At 37.3% G+C, this 12,294-nt stretch overlaps 1 pseudogene; it reads right to left on the bottom strand.

Moving 5' to 3' along the window:
• Window positions 1–425: 425 nt before the first annotated feature.
• On the bottom strand, window positions 426–6,909 carry LOC137735970 (dihydroxy-acid dehydratase, chloroplastic-like; annotated as a pseudogene).
• Between the last annotated feature and the right edge of the window lie 5,385 nt (window positions 6,910–12,294).

The following is a 12,294-nucleotide window of genomic DNA, read 5'->3' on the forward strand; positions in this document are numbered from 1 at the left end:
AATTCATTTATATTATATAATAAAATAGTTAAATCCACCTCGTTTGCCTACCCCAACCCGCCGTCCAACTGGCGCTTAGTATTTTTTAGAATCATGAAGTATAAGATGAAATTAACAATAAAACTAAAATTTATTAATAAACCCACACCCTATAATCAAATCCAACCATTTTATCAAATCTTACCATCATGCAATCTTTATCCTACGTTCATTATAACTAAAACCCTAAGATGCTCTCATAGAAGAAGAAAAAAAAAATAGAAAACGAAAAAAAACTCTTTTTTGAATGATGGATGATGATTTTGAAATTTTAAATTCTGCAATTAAAATATGAAACGATTTATGCAAGTGTTTTCAATTCATTTCAAAAAAATTTAATGTTTAGGAACAAAATCAGCGCCTTTTTCAAAGCATAATTGCTAGCAGATTGGTTCTGTTATTTTCATTTCAAATTCAGATTTTTCCAGAGCATAATTCAAAGGCGTAGACAGCAATTTCAAGTGTGGTCGCTGTAACTGCTATTCCAAACCAAACATGGAACCTCACAAGCTTGGAAAAATTAGACCTCTCAAGAAATCATCTGACAGGCGGAATTCCATCGTCACTATCAAATCTCCATTTCTTGTCTTCATTTACAGTTGCATACAACAACCTCGAAGGAAAAGTAGCATCCGGCAATCAGATCGAAGGCCACTTCCAAACAAATGCCAACAAATGAATTGTAATGAAAAATAAGCGGTTGGCAATTTGAGCTTCCTACCACTCCTACTCATCAGTCACGCATCCCCTTGAAGCCGGCTCCACGTTCTTGATGTACTGCACATAAAGAAGATATAACACTCATAATACGGGGAGAATGGTTGCAGAACAAGATTCTGACATACGAACCTTGTACGAAATTCCACGGTTAGCCTTGTATGATGGGGGAATATACTTGTCTTTCCGCATGTCCATCTCTTGATCGGTTAACTGGACATCCATTCTCTTGTTTGCGACATCAACGTTGATCATGTCCCCATTCTCAATTAATCCAATAGGACCACCTTCCTGAAAACAATTCACAATCAGCACTCTTTTTTCATCTTTCTTATCGCTTTCAAGTTGCAACACATTAGTTTTTCATTCTCTTTGTGGAACACAACTAAATTTTCAGTAGCGATCAAGGCGCCAAAGTTTTTATGTAAATCCAGTAACATGACATGAAGCTCGCGGAAAAATGAATGATACATTAAAAACACCCGTGCTTCAGGACATATGTGGCCAACAACAAATCCATGCGAACCACCTGAAAATCTACCATCCGTCAATAAAGCAACCTCCTGCAAGACCAGAAGGCAATACCCAATGAAACGTCCATTAGGAAACAATAGCAACATACCAACTAAAAAAGCAGTGCAATGCAGCTTGAACTTGAAGGGATCACCCAAGCAAGCACAACCAAAAAATAGAATTTGAATAGCGCTACCTTTCCTAGTCCTGCACCCATTATTGCACTGGTTGGTGTTAACAATTCGGGCATGCCTGGTCCTCCCTTTGGCCCCTCTCCTCTAATAACAACTACTTTCCCCTGGAAGATGACAAATACAAATACAAGTATTTACATATTCCTTTTTGACAATCCAGTTCATTTTAAAGCATTATGCCTAGGATTCAAACAGAAAAAAGATCTCTCACTAAGATTTCGTTAAGCATTACGGAAATTTTGATTTTTTGTTTTATCCAAGACCAGAATTTTCAACTTGTAAGTTTGTGAACAAATTATTTCCATAGATATCTGCAATCATGGAACAATAATCGACCTTAAAACTCATAGGATCCTCTGAGATAGCTGCAATCATGGACTCCTCTCCTTCAAAGACAAGTGCAGGACCTGGAGTATTTTTAATCAACAACTCAGCAGTTAAGGGTGTTTTATATTAAAAAGGAGAGAAACAAGTACTAACTAAACAAATAACAGAAAACAGCACCAGAGAAATGTAGCCCCTCTTTTCCTGTAATTTTTGCTACAGAACCCTCTGGTGCAAGATTTCTGTATAATATTTGCAGATGGCTGGTTTTCTTGATAGGGTTTTCCAAGGGCCTTGTATATCCTGAATGAATGAAAGGAAAAAGTAAGAAACTTTCAAAAAAAAAAAAAAAGAAAAAAAGAAGCATGAGACAGGTGTGTTAAATGTTGGTCTTCAAACACATGATTTATTGACAGAAACGTAGTCAATTTAAGAGAAGATAGCTATCTTGCCTGTCCTATAGACAAAGGAAGGAAACTTTCTGCATTCTCAGCCAGTGTCCTCCTGGTGACTGCATAACAGATGTCCTTATGTTAATGTTATATGAATTACAGTTTAAACTATTAATTCCAAATATTCAAACGATCTGTAGATTTTTAACATGCATACCAGTCATACAATCCCCTGCAACAACCCATTCTCCAAAAGGTACCGAAGGACTGCTGGTGTTCCTCCAATCTATTAAAAGAACCATTACTTGCTCGTCAAGAGAAATAAGCACCAGCCCAGAACTGATAAAACAGATGGCATATACCCGCAAAATATGCCACCAAATGTTACATTGAGTGCAAGAAAGGATACCTTGTGTACATCCTCCATGACATACTTGCCACTAGGCTTAAGATATGCAAGAAATGGAACCATATCGCTAACCTTCTGAAAATCATCTAGAGTTAATTCCAAACCAACAGACCTGCCAAGAATCTTGTCAGTTGATATTTTCATGCAAGACAATTATTAGTATACTAGAAATCTGGCTTCTCACCTCTCAATAGCAATCAAGTGCAGACCAGCATTGGTTGACCCCCCCCAGTGCCATGACAGTAACCATAGCATTATGTAGTGACTTTGGAGTAATAATATCTTGAGGTTTCAAATCCATTTTTAGTAATTCCAAGAGGTATTTCCCAGCCAATCAGCACTCATCCAATTTCAATGGATCTTCAGCAGGCGTAGAAGAGCTTTTAGAGAAGAAAAAAAGCAACAATGAAAATAAAAATAAGAAATAGGTTGCTTTCAGAAATTAAATTAAATTCTGCTCTGAAGGCATCTGTACCTGTAAGGAATAGACATTCCCATAACTTCAATGACAGAAGCCATCGTATTAGCAGTATACATCCCACCACAAGCCCTAGCTCCAGGACAAGAGTTCAGGACAACATTCTTTCGCTGCTCATCGCTTATGGATCCACTTACATATTCTCCATAACACTGCAAAACGATAAAATAAAAAAAAAAAAAAAAAAAAAAAAGGAAACAATTAAAAATGAAAATGTTTATAAAAACTGTTTTGTATTTCAAGAAAATGTAGAACAACCAAATGAAGAAGATGAAGAAAGCTTTGCAAAACTATTCCATTTCAGTAAAGGTTGATGATTACACCAAAACGGCTACATTCCTTATGTAAGGGAATGTTGCACAGATCCAAACCTAATGTAGGACTCCATCAGATTGTGACATATGGTGATCCAATGGCATGTAAGCCATAAGCTAGGAAAGGATCTAAGAGGTACACTTGTCATATAAGCTAAAGGTACTATCCAACACACTACCACACAAGGAACTAAGGGACAAAACTTTAAAATTTATACAGTAAGCTAATTAAACTCTAATAAAAAAATACAAATTTTATGAATAATTTTAACTTCACATTGCAAACATAGCGATTTATGTTCTGAAGCAGCTTTTTATTTTAAGTGCAAATGATATTTACATTAAGATATTATCAGACAGAAAAACTGATGTGTGAGTTAACATTTTCCACCTAGCGTCTAGGTCTAGGCACCCTTTCTTAATTTTCAAACACCTAGGGATAATCGGGATGGTGGCTAGCCGCCTAGCACCTAGGCGGGGTTAGGCGGGGCGGCTTAGGTGGCACTAGGCGGGGGATTTTTAGAATAGTGATCTTGAGTGACTTTCCCTTCTCCCATAACCCTTCATAAATCTTTATGTAGATACTAGCTTATTTATTGATGAGAAAATTGAAAGAACAGCCATTTGTACCAAATGCAAACAAAACTATGTAGACATTTTTGGAGATTTAGTCAATTAACTGAACTAGCGCATATTGCACTACATTACTGGTCTTGGAAACAATTTTACTAAAATGAAAAAGTAAACACAAATAAATCCAATTCCGCATGTTATATTACTGTGGAAGCTACAGAATGTGGCACTTCATGTATCTACTAGAATAAAATAGAAATTTTCATCTTTGTCACATTCAGTGACGGCTTCACAAAGGAAATGGAAAGAGGTTCAAAACACATATCATTTCTTATACCAAAGAAACAAAAGCAAGATGAAAACAAGACCACAACTACGAAATACAGAAAACCAGTTAACAGGACAGATATCTTTTTACTCAGAACCAAAAGTAGGCATCTCTGACATTAGTATTCAAACCTCAAATTAGAATGCATACCTGAAATGCAGATACTATATCAAAGTATTGCCTTGGAAGTGCCCAGGCTGCAAGGAAGACAAGAAAGATAAATAAAACAAATATTATCTAACCAATAGCCCACATATTTTTCTATTGAAAAGAACATATCCAACAAGCAGATTAATTTGAGAGCAACTATGATGTCAATCACACCACATCAATCATCAGATGATAGTGTAGTAAAGAAGTTATAATATGTTCCAAGATATTGTAGGTCAGTGATACGAACTCCAATAATAAGAGAACTATTTCATGGAAACATATGCAAAGTACAGATCCAGAAGTACCAAGATTCAGAAATTTAATCCAGAGTCTTGTTTAAGTAATGAGAAGTTTAGTGCTATTTGCTGGAACTAAACTTGACTTGATATAGTGGGAGCAAACCAATTTATGTGTTTGTTCTGGTCAAGTAAAATCACATTGTTGTAAATACAAATTGGATGCATGTGATCATGGAATCTGTTTGCATATCGGTTACGGCAATACTTCTTTGATTCTGCATTTTGAAATGTATAGATATAATGTATGTGATGTGAAAAACTCTTATGTGATGAGAATAATTGATCACATTGATCACTTCTATTAAAAGTTTGTGCAGCTGAAAATTTTGCTTAGTTCATGCTCAAGTGGGAGAATATAAGATATAAGGATATGAGCATGATAGTAAGTTGGTTTTGATTTTGACAGCTGGTATGATTCAAACTGGTATAGAAGATCATATGATAAGAGGATTATATGAATTGTTAAGGAATAGGATTGAAACTGCAGAAGGATCCTATCATATCGGTTAGCATTCAAAAGGAAACGAATTTGGTTTCATGTATGGATTCTGATAAGACATTCAGTGTATTGCAATGACTGTTAGTTAATACAGTTGATATTAACTTGTATCTAACTTGGTTGTGTTAAGTATTGGTTTGGTTTTGCTACATCAGTTGGTTCACGTAATTACACAGTGCAAATTAAGTATGTTGTGATTTTTGGGTTAATTCTGCGATGTAACAGAAAAGATTCTTAAGTTCCATATTTTAAAATGCATATGTAAGTTGTATGTGAGGTTACGCTTTTGTTATCCAAAAGATTTGGCGATCACTTCTATGAATATGAAAGGCTGTGTGATTAATATGTTTCATACTCAAGTGAGAGAATGTAAGAATATGAGTATGAAATTGAATATTATAGCCGGTTGAAGTGTTTCAATTGACATAGAAAAGTCTTGCTAGAAAGCTTAAAACTATCCTAATTCTTGTAGGATTGTAATTCAAATATGATTTGAATTCATATTTGGTATCCTATGGTGATTCTAATAGGAGAACAAATTAGGATTGATCTATTATAAATAATGACCACTGCTCTCACAAAATATTCGCTCAATATTGAACTAAGACCTATTGTTAGTTTGAGTACTTTTGGGTTTGCAAGAGAGGAGAAGGTGCACTGTTTAGAAGTCTGATTTGGCTTCTTCTACTGCTACGGGTTAGTTTGTTATTATGTTTATTGTATTGTGATTTTAATGCTTGTATAAATTTGTGGTTCATGAGCTTTATCTTTTAACTTATGTTTTCGACAAGTTTAGTCTTACATGTCAAACACCTGAATTATTAAGATACCGCCGTCTCTAGTGTAGAAAGAAAAGACCATCTTTTCAATCGAAAACATAGCTTTACGAATGCTATATGACTAATGACCCAAACGAAAGCACATGGTTTACGAAAAACAAGCAGAAAGATAAACCCCGAAGAATCACAAATCAAATTTCAAATTACAGAGCAACACAGGACCCACATTTCCATCCACAATAACAATAGGGAATTTAGTAAATTCCCAGAAAAAAGACTCACATTTTTGTCACAGCCAGGGATGGAGATGTTGCCGTCGTACTACTGAGCGCCCATAACAGTCTCGATGCTGTCGGCAATCAAGTCCCGAGACTGCAAGCTGTAGCACATTCCTCTGGTACCCATGGAAATAGCATCACTGACCCCGACCGTGTTGAACCGGAACCCCACCATGCCGACCTCTCGGACCCCTTCCTTGACGGCTTCCGAGAGGCCCAGCAGGTGCATATTGCAGGCGTTCCCTTCGTACCAGACCGACGATATGCCGATATGGGGCTTGCTCAAATCCTCCTTGGAGAGGCCCACCCCGTGCAGAATGGCCCGGGACCCACCCTGGGACTTGGGCTCCGTGATGCGGGAGCTGTACCTGTTGAGCTTTTGGTGCTGCTTTGCAGACGGGGGCGGGGGTGATTCGACGGAGATGGAGGGCGGCGATTGGGCGGCCTCAGAAACAGAGGCTCTGACAAAGAATGGGGGTCCGTGGTGGCGGGGCCCATGAGGGGGTGGTAGTGGGGACTTGACGGCAGCGGCGGTGGGGGTAGGGCGTGGAGGTGGAGTGAGGAGAGTGGCTTGCATCATGGCCGTGGAGTGTGGTGGTTGGTTTGGGCGTTTGGGTTTTAGGGAGTATGATTCTTTCATTCTTTTTTCCCTCCCTTCCGTCCCCTCTTATTTGAACAGTTAAGTCACATCAATGTTTTAATGTGAAAAATGAAGATAAAAAGGGATGGAAATGGATAAAAAGACGAGAAAAGAGAATCCTAGTTTTTTGGGAAGGGGATTGGGAGGAAAGGACTTTTAAAAAGGGAAGGTTTTATTGGGTTTTAGCCTTTTAGTTTTTGTTTCGTAGAGATGTGGGAGATTTCACTTTCAAATTCAGTACCAATTAGATACTACTTAACTTTAACAAAAAAAGCAGTTACGAAAAAAAACATTTTTCACATTAGGTAAACTTTCAAAATCAATTTTTTCATAGTTTTGGGTGGGAAAAAAAAAAAAAAAAAAAAAAAAAAAAAAAAAAAAAAAGCTAAAAAGGCAAGGCAGCAAAACCCAGTTTTGGAAAACCAGTTTTTTATTACAATACACGGCTAAACAGTGCCATTAAATTAATTTTTCAAACTGGCAACCTTACCCTCTCTTTCTCATCCCAGCTCTGGACTCCACCCCCTTTCTCCAGTCGCTCTCCGGCGCCGCACTACCCAGATTCACCACCCTATCCCCTCCATCCCTTCTTACTCCCTAGATTCACCACCCAATCTTTTTTCCAATCCCCACCAAATACACCCGTCGCCACCTTGCAGACCATGATCCCAACCCACTCCCTGCTAGATGATAACCTAGATCCCACCCACCCATCCACCACCGCACCTTCCAAAACATGTAATGCCTTGGAAATCGAAATGCAGGAAATAGAAATGAGAGTGAGGACAAAGGTTCCAGATCGTTGGAACTCAAAGAGAAATGCGAAGGGACGAAGGTGGGTGAGGACTTTGAAATTTCAAGAGGGATCATTGATGAAAAATGGAAGAAAAGCCAGAAACATTTTAGCATAACGAAATATAAAGAAAGAAGAATGAAAAAGTTAGAAAGAAAGGGAAACAAAGAAGAGAGGAAAAAGGAAACAATCATGAACTTTTTGGCAAAAAGAAAAAGAAAGGAAGAAAAACACGTAAGTTTTGTTTTTTTTATTTTTTTTTTTGTTATTTTACACAATTACAACTGTTTTACATAAATATTTACCCACTTTATTTCACTGCTACTTATTCTTACAGCACAACAGAAGCAGTTTTTTTTTTTTCAAAGCACATCAATAACAAACTAACCCTCACTCTCGTGATCTCATGATTCTCATCACTGTGTTTGTTTCTTGGTTGAGAAAATGCTGGAAAATCTCTTAAAGTGAGACTTGTTCATAAATTCTCTGTCACCTCATAATTTAAGGTTAATTTTCGTGATAATTTCATAACATTTTTATTACAAATGGTCATTAAAATTAAAAATCAATCAATGTAGTCTTTGAAAATGAAAATGAGTGTCACAAATCAATGTGGTATAAATTCTGTTATGTGTTGACGTCGCACTTAATAATATATAACTAAAAAAATTAAAAAGAAAAGAATACTATTCATATTCTTCTTCATTTTTCTCAACGATGAGTTTCCAATCACTACCTCCATCGACACGTTGACGACGACGAGATTCGAGATCGCAGCTTCAATTTCGCAGCAAGCCATCGCACGTCAATGTCCAGTTCGACACCGACAACGCGGATTGGGCCCATGAAACGGCGGATTTGGTGCCAAGGAAGTAGCTGAATATTTTGACACCAACGTACAACCGCCTATTTCTTGAACAGGTTGGGGGCCTGGGGCTGCCGCTGGGGCTTGTACCTTTGCCACTGCTATGGTGTCTTCCTTGTTGACCCTCGGATTTGATTGTGCCCATATTTTCATACATACAAATGCATAATCGCTGCATTTGGTTGGAATTCTCATTTCTTCTTCTTCTTCTTCTTCTTTTTATTTATTTATTTATTTATTTATACAAAATAAATTTCTTAATATTTTTTAAATATTTTTAATCCACGTGACAATATTTAATGAGACTTGTTGGATTCAACTATGTGCCACATTAGCACATAACAGAATTTTTGACAACATTTTGACGAGACGACTACATTAATTTGCGACACTCATTTTCTGATACTACATTAATCGATTTTCAATTTCAGAAATCATCTTGATGGAATAGGTTAATTTCAGGAACCATTTGTGATAAAAACTTGTAAAATATTATGCCAAAAAACATGAGATGGTATGAAGTTCATAAAAACTCCCATTTTAAAAAAAGTCTTCTTGACATTTCTTTTTTTGGTTTGTCTTTTGTTAAAAAAAAAAAAAAAAGAGGAAATAAGGTAGGTAGGTTGAGCAAGTGGCCTTTCACCACAATAATGAAAAAGTGTTGAGCCGTTGCATGACATCGTGAGTTCGAATCTCGTTGGTCGATGACTAATCTAACAAAATTTATCGTCCTTTAATATCAAAACCAATTCCTTGAAACTTACTACAACACATCATTCTAGTCTTTTTGTTAGGATCAGGATTCTCTCTTGATCTAATGATGAAGATCCTCATGACCAAAGAGTGTGGGCCGTTGGATGTCCAACGGCCCACACTCCTTGGTCATGAGGATCTTCATCCTTAGAATCCAACAACCCACACTCCTTGGTCATGAGGATCTTCATCATTAGATCAGGAGAGGATTATGATCTTTTTTGTTGGACATCCGTCAAAAATTTGTTAATGTGCTTACGTGGTGAGACCGTCGCCCTTGACGCAGATGTACAGGTTAACTCCAGCAAATCTGCTAGCAATCACTGAGCAAATCCAGTTCGAAAAGGGGAAATGGGCAAAACTCGAATCCAAATCTCGATAACAATTTAAGTTTTTTCGATTTTCTCTCTCCGCCTTTGTAAATTTGGGATCTTTCTTTCATTTTAAGAAACAAGAATTAGTTTTCAAGCAAAAATAGTGATTCCATATTTTTTTTTTTACCCAGAAAAAAATAGTGATCCCATATGTTTTGCTTTTTTTGTTTTCAATCTTTTAATTTTAATTTGTCTTATTATTTATTTTTAAGGGGAATGTTATCTACACACCCCATTTTACTTCTCACACACTCCTTGATAATTTCTGTCCGTTGATCTTCTTCAATTCATCTGATCCGACAGTCGAAAATTAAAAAGGTGTATGAGAAGCAAAATGGGATGTGTGGATATCACACCCCTATTTTTAATTGCTTTTTGTTGCAGTCCTATTGGAATATGAATGTGATTGTGTAAATCCTAACATATTTAGGGATATCTTTTATATTCCCTTTAGTAGTTAATATCCTATTAGAGTTGTAATTCTAAAAGGTTGAGGAATTAACCTTCCCTACTACTATAAATAAAGGCACAATGAAGTGGAATAACACATCCACAATTACACATCTCTCTCTTCTTCTCTCTACACCGCACCTTCTCTCTCTATACGGCCTCCATAATTGTTTAGTAAATTATGCCTACAATATGTTATCAGCATGCTCTTGACGTTGTGCTAAAGAGAGTTTGATCTTCAATCAGGGGAGTATTACGTTTTAATCATTCTTTTTATGTGACAACCCGTCCCAAATTATTATATGTATTTTCTCCCCTAGTGTGTGAAGTGACAATATTGCCCTTGTTGGCTTAGCGACGTGGATGTACATATGTAGTTCTAAATTAATTTCCTCGTTATTGTAATTAGATTGTACTCGACGTCACAAGCATGTTGACGTGAGTTAGGGTCGAATCGGAGTCGTAACAAGGAAGTTACGAACGTATAGAGTGTAAATAGACCAAAATAAGAAACCAATCACCATAATTCCTATTTCCTTGACCCAATTAGGTATTTGGGCTATTATCTCATCTAGACCAATCAAAATTAGTCCTCTCTCTCCCTCTCTTACGACAGCCCAATCAGGGCTTAACGTTTTCTTCTTCTGCCCAATCAGGAGGACACACACATGCACACACGCATGTACACACTCTCTCCCCTCTACTCGAGCCTTCTCTTTCCTTCTTCTCTTTGCACCGTGACACCCACATACACCATCATCATCAAACTCTCATGGATCGAGTCTTTGGAAATCACCATCATTCTCCTCTCGACCTCACGAACTCAGCGATACCCTTAGCTCATTGAATGGACGATAAGAACGTGAGAAACCAGAAGCTTTGACGAGGAGTCAAGTTTGCTCTGATGCGATCCCGACGTGGTTTCGAGATTTTAAGGCTTGGAAAGGTATTCACCCAACTTTCCTAACTCTTTGAAGTAGTTTTGGAGTGAAGTGGATGTTGGTATAGATGAGTTTGGAAGGTTGCAGAGTTGGCTAGAAGTATCAAGGGAATTTCTGATCGTTTTCCATTGGATTTTGAACTTCTATTAGGTATGAATGTGTTCTACTCTTCAAGACCTTCAAATCCATATAAATTTCATGGATTTTGGTTGAGAAATGACAAAGTTATAAGTTTTAGAAAATTTTCTAGAAACCAGCTAGTGCAGCCAACGGCGGACGACGGACGGCGGAGACTGGCAGAGTGACCGGAGAAGAAGGGGAATATTCCATTAACTTTAATAGAATATTCTAAAGGTGTAAGGTACCGTCAGTTACATTTAACGGAATATTTCTAGCGGCATCAGTCACACGGACGGCATGTGAAGGTGCGTCTGGTGTCCAAAAGATTTTGTAAAAATATGTGTGTATTCATTTTGTCGAGTAGATCATGTTGGTATATTCAAATATGCCATTTGAGTAACGTATGAAGACCATGGCCTTGACTCGTACCCCTTTGAAGCCCAAACCAGCAGCTTGGGCTGTTGTTCTTTTCCCCCACCCAGGACCATGGCCTGTAATCCACTCCCGAGGCCTTTAAGGCCTTGCTTACTTACGGCACCCAGCCCAAATATTTTTGGGGGCTATATTTTCAATCCAATAATATTTTAATATTATTTAGCTTCTACAATCGCCCCCGTATGGCCTGATTTATTGAATTAATTCAAAGTAACCTGCAGTCCATTAATTTGATAATGAATCCAAATTTATTGACCTGAAGATCACTTTTGGACATTAACGATTCAATAATTTATTTTTATACGTTGAACCGTTGACATACTTTCATAGTAACGAAGCTCTCACACTTAAGTTCCTGAAGAAACTCAAATCCACTACACTTAGTTGTATATTGCATTCTGTGTTCTTTCAGGAACCTATCTTTTATGAACTCAACGTTCATAAACTAAATTGAACCTGTAGTTTCAAATTTAGTGCCTTTGAAATCCGAAGTTTTCATAAAACAATACACCCATGAAAACACGGCGTTTTTCATGAAAACCATGTGGGGTACAAGACGTGAATCTCCACTTGACTATCAAGAAGCTGAGAAACCATTGAAGCCAACAATGGCAAGGAAGGGCTGAATAAGCCT

This window comes from Pyrus communis, chromosome 6 (assembly GCF_963583255.1).
Source record: "Pyrus communis chromosome 6, drPyrComm1.1, whole genome shotgun sequence".
Taxonomy (NCBI): Eukaryota; Viridiplantae; Streptophyta; class Magnoliopsida; order Rosales; family Rosaceae; genus Pyrus; species Pyrus communis.